The sequence below is a fragment of the Ascaphus truei genome, chromosome 4, assembly GCF_040206685.1.
Source record: "Ascaphus truei isolate aAscTru1 chromosome 4, aAscTru1.hap1, whole genome shotgun sequence".
In the NCBI taxonomy this organism is placed as follows: domain Eukaryota; kingdom Metazoa; phylum Chordata; class Amphibia; order Anura; family Ascaphidae; genus Ascaphus; species Ascaphus truei.
This window is the reverse complement of record NC_134486.1, coordinates 415,252,060-415,257,576: the sequence shown is the minus strand read 5'-3', so window position 1 is coordinate 415,257,576 and position 5,517 is coordinate 415,252,060. Positions and strand designations below refer to the sequence as shown.

The 5,517-nt window shown below is 44.1% G+C and overlaps 1 long non-coding RNA gene across 2 annotated transcripts; it reads right to left on the bottom strand.

Annotated features, from left to right (window-relative positions):
* Nucleotides 1–426: 426 nt before the first annotated feature.
* Nucleotides 427–4,993, bottom strand: LOC142492213 (uncharacterized). Of its 2 annotated transcripts, none has more exons than XR_012800814.1 (2): nt 4,612–4,993; nt 427–1,290 (listed from the first exon to the last, which is right to left on the bottom strand). It is a non-coding gene; the product is annotated as an uncharacterized LOC142492213 (long non-coding RNA). The 2 variants fall into 2 exon arrangements; XR_012800815.1 differs by lacking the exon at nt 4,612–4,993 and adding an exon at nt 1,915–2,020.
* Nucleotides 4,994–5,517: the final 524 nt, after the last annotated feature.

Genomic DNA, 5,517 nt, shown 5'->3' with positions numbered 1-5,517 from the left:
TCTGGTTATTCCCTGTTCCCAAGTGCAGCCTCTTTCCCTGTTCTCCTTCATCTGGGTTCTAGTTTTGCAGATCTACAGTTAGCTTCTTGTTTTTGTCTTATTATTCTTTTTGCCCTTGTAACGCCTGTTCGTGTCTGGTCTGACCCACCCAATCTCACATTGGCCCCTGTGGTCTATCCAGCCCCGTTACATGTCTGTGTATGGTGGTGCACCTGTAGGCAACAGGACTCCTGAGTCTCCCGCTTGATGGTATTGGGGGATGTCAAGCAAGACAGATATCTGAGGTAGTGTGTGCGAGTCCTACTTACATCCAGTGCAGCGCCTCCACCTCATCAGGATCTCTGCGTCCGCAGGAAGATGGCTCTGATGAGGAACTCCTCTGTGGTGCCTTCCTCTGTGGAGTAACTTCACACTCACACATGGGGGTTGTTGTGAACCAGGGCATCTTTATTGGCATGATGTAAGGCAAGCTGCCCCTCACAGCTAGCAGCTCAGCCGCTCATCTCTCTGCTGCACTCCATTAGGAAGGTTCCTTCTCCTCTAATAGAGTTGCTCTCCACCTCTCCCCTCAAAGAGATTCTCCAGCTTCTCTCTGTCTGCTCTGAGCTGCACTGACTCACAGCTAGCATGAGACCACTGCAACACTGTTGCAGACCTCCACGTGCCTCTCACTGAACAGAGTCAGAACAACAACAGGAACTGAACTCCTAACTTTAGGCAGTGCTGTGTCTTAAATCACCCCCAGAGGACAAACATGCTCTGTGTCACTAAGGGTGGACATAAAGCATGTTGTCACTTCCTTTGGGACATACGACACCTCACCAGGGTTTGAGGGCAAACCTCCATGATTGTTGCTGGCAATCCTGCATACTTACCAGGTTTACTGCCAGCATGAGAAAGAGATATGTACACCACTTTTACACATGGCTACACCCTTATTGCCCTTACCTGCTTCTTATTTGTTTCCCTAGCTACCATAGCTTGTTGGCGTCGCTCTGCACATTTTGCAGACTCCATTTTGTTTTCCCAATCTTATTACTTTAGTGTAACCTTAAACCCGACCAGTTTTGACTTATATTGGTCTCCTGTCCTTTGTGGGTTTCCATGTTACTCCCGAAGGTTCCATACATCTTATACAGAGTGACTTGTCCTTGGTCAGAAGGAGTTGAAACTGGGTTGTTAGGAGCAGAATTCTTCCACTTCAAAAACAGTTGTTATACCATGTGTCCATGCTGCATCACCGTACACCCCTGCTGAATTTATGCTGTGCGTTTGTTGTTTCTCATCAACCTGCGGCACAAGGAGGACACAACAGTACCGTGTAAATTATGGATAATGGACATTCCCTACAGAGCCATTCGAAAAGGATGGTGTAAGTGGAGAGGAAACTGGATCATAGAGGCAGACTTCCAACACCCCATTCAACAACCTCAGCAGATCTTGTCTCTATATGTCTTCTACAGTATGTGTATAATCCCTACCCATTCATAACAGCCTCTCGGTGACCATGCGAAGCTCTATTTCTGCAAGCAGTGCCCTTCACGGCTTATTGAGTGAAGTTTAGCCCAGGGCCTATCAATTATTCACTACCTTCTGCTTCAGATGTTCTTTCTGATGTAACTGCATCTACCAATATTGACTGGGAGAGTAGCGTTCTCCTTGCATCACTACTCCCTCCCTCGTCGCATTCCAGATGTTGGATGTCTTCTATATGTCACATTCTAATATACCACGGCAAAGAACAAAGAAGAGTAACGGAATGGATTCACTAGAGACAAACATTTTCCTTCCGTTTCTGTATTTGAATAATAGCTACTCAGAAAAGAGGAACAGATAAGATGAGATAAGATGAGATACGTATATGTCTTATACAAATGTCCAGATTTATTATTGAAAAGAAAATATTGTAGATACCTGTGTGATATAGAAGCGGGGATCACTGCGTACCAAATGCAAACAGCAAAAACTAAAGAGCAGAACAGACTAGGACCTGAATACATCAAGCTGCGGTTAGCCAAAAATGCGGTATTACCTGCAAAAAAAATAGTTATATTTTATACATTTTCATCATTGCAGCACGGCTAAAAATAACACATATTTTTATCGGATCCGTTAAAAATATTGTATCCGGTAAAACAATAGGCCGAATTCCGCATTTTTTTTGTATTATCGACCATACATCACTTTACGATATTTCTCGGAAAGGGATTAACTGCAGAAATACTGCAGTATTTTTTTATAAGGCTGCGGTCCCAGTGCGTTCTACAGCGCACGCCTCGGCCGAAAATACCCCAAAATTGTATTTGGAACTCGCGTCGGAGGCGTGACCATGCCCCCGCCGGCGGCTCAGCCAATGAGGGTGAACCAGACGCATGAGGTCATAGCCACGCCCCTGCCATGTCCCCTCCCGTCACAATCTCTCCCGCTCTCCCAAGACCGCAGATCGCGGTGAAGCGCTGTGCACGCGCTGCCCCCCCCTCTTGGCACGCCCAGTGCTGACTGGGACCGCAGCCTAACTTAGCTTTACTAGCCACTAAGGTAGCCAGGGGGTACGCAGTGGAGTTTTTTTTTATTGTATTTACCTCTTTGGTGCTTGTTATATACTTTGGTAACCCCAGGCATCAAATAGATTCATGTTATTTCTACCGTAGGGTTCTGTAATAATAGATATTACAAAAGCATATAAAGGTATAAATATTATTAAAGCGATCACGATTCGGTAATTAGCACATTAGTAACAGTCGCATTAATTCCTACATCGTGACTTTGGGTGAAATATTGCCCCGGATAAATGATTATCGCATGCTTGATGTATGCTAACCTAAACCCGCGGTAACCTTATTCACATACACCCTATATACATTGTGCACAGCAGAAAACAAACCCTTACATCTTTCTCAGCACATGGCATGGACATTTCTAAACGCCCTTTTAGGTGAGAGAGCTACTTTAAATCAGGGTGGAGTTCTGTCATTGTGCCACCGTGGAGACAGAAACGTCCCGAGTCAGAACATGATATACAAGGTTGACTTATTCTGCAGGGGAGAAAAATAACAAAGTCACACCTTATCCAATTTTATGTGGTGTACTTTCCGAACACTGTCCCAAATTCAAGTAACTTCAATACATTTGATGGAAAGTGCTGTCTCTTAACTTCCCTGACTGTGAACTGGCTTTTATACTACACTAAGAATACCATGGAGACACAGTTTAGTTATTTCAACTTCTTTCTTCATAGACATCAAACTATTCCACACTAGCTGTAGATGTCTATGAAAATACCTCTATATTTGGGCCACGATGGCCTGCTCTTCTGGGGATGTGGCATTTCGCTCTCTTCATGTCCTTGTATTGGTGAGGTGTGGGGGAAAACCGTTGTCAACTTCATTTCCATGAAGTCGTACCTGAGAAGATCATCACCTCACTAAGTTTCATGGAGGTCAGAACGTCAATACTTTTCATTTTATAATGGTTATTGTTCTGACTCAAGCTCACGCAAGTGCGTGGAGTCAGGCACTCTTGTACTTTTATTGTGAAAGAGTGATGCGCGTTCCGGTGACAATCCTCAGGGTGAGATTATTAACCAGCTGTCTATGTTGGTTTATATACTGTATCTCCCAATGTTTAACCCTTAAATGTTTAATATATCATATTTAGATTATATATATATTTGTGTAAATAGGGAGGGGTTTGGTCTGAGGAAGGGACTGCTTGTCCTGAAACGTTACCATTGTTAGCTCTGATGCATTAATACTTTTGTAAATCATTTGATCCCACTACAATTTGTGTGCCTCTTCCTTTCTCCTACCTTGCCATTACTTTGGATCCAGCTTTGGGACGCCAGGATCAATGGAAGGTGAGCACCAAATACAAACACCTTGAGAAATTATTCCCTTAAACAGTGGTGTGGCACTTATAATCTCTTTTGTATTGCTGTGTAAATATAAGATCTGCATCTCATCTCTTTCTAATTTCTTAGTAGCTATTATTCCGATACACAAACTGAAGATATTTGTTTACTGCTAGTGTAACCCAGAATCCATCCCATTTCATTTGCCTTTGTAATGATCTATTATGGTATAAATGGAGTTAGAGCCATCTCAGAGGGGATTCACTGTTTGTCATGAAGGGCAGAGCAGAGTTTTATTTTCATTGAGTAATATACAACGACACGAGCTCTAATGTTCGTTTATTTTTGATGGTGGGTCAATGCATGAACAATTTACTGTGCCTTAAGGAATTCCCACTGACTCAGCTTGACACCCCTGGGAGACTGAGCTAAAAGTCCAGGGGATGAGTGAAGAGTACAGTTCTGTATACTGCAGTACAATAATCAGTCATCATATTTGTAAAAGACTCCAATGTTCAAAAATAAATTCTATTCAATATTTAATTTGTGTATGCATTACATGTGTCTGCACTGTGTTCAGGAAAAGCAGGACCCCTGTAGTTATTCATCATATTTGATATATTTCTTGCTCAATCCCCACAAACATGTGCATAACTGTGAGTCTGCTACTGTATGTAGATGAATACTATATAAGTGTAGCGCTGCTGCTTCCCCCTTCTGGGAGATCTGGCATTTGCTACCGGTGGTGTGGTGCTTCATACCTGTTAGGTTCCAGGAGATGCTGAGGGTCCGCGTTGGTATGGGGAAACAGGACAGGCTTTTGGATGTCTTCAAGCTGGGTTCTTCTTTATCTGGTGCAACGCCTCCATTCAAAGCAGGGTCCAGCGTAGCTGGAGACAGTCCCCACTGTGAAAATAATCATTCATACCCCTACCCAATAGGCTGTAAACTCAGGCAGGGGTATATAAAACAGGATCCTCTTTATTGCATAGCATCCACTGCAGATGGTATTACAGTGAATGCAGTCTGTTAAAGCACAGGTACCTGGCCTCTGGATGGTGCCTGGCCTCTTCTCAGAATTGAGGCCGTGCAATCCTGTTTGGTATTCTCTTCAGCCCCCTAAGGGCTGAAAGCAGGTCTCAATCCCAGCAGGGAGAGACTTGGACTGACTATAATTTGGCATGCCTCCTCCCTAACACAGAGGGGGAGGGCATAAGGTCTACACCCGGATTGGCTGCACACAGACCAAGTGTCACCTCAGCTCCAGTCACTCAGGGAGGCTGCCTGAGGGGGAAAACCCAAGATGACCGACTGCCACAGCCTGCAGCTATCAGGACTTACATGACAGCGAGGGGCAGAAGGATAGCCAGAACTAGCCATGGCTACATAAGAAGCACAATGTACACAATCAACTGATGATAACTAAATTGATGTCACTATATTATGTCAACAAGCACCAGATACGCTGCGGTAGGTTCACATTCATTAAAAGAGAAATAGTCGTTTTTCCTTCGTAGCTTGGTTCAGAATGTCCTCCTCGAGCGCTCGAGGGCGTGAACGCCGCAGTCTGATTGCACGATCGATATCGCGTAGATCCAGCTGGTCCCACTCCTGAACGATATGTTGTTTTAGGAATTGTTTTTTCACTCCTAGCGACATCCTTTATC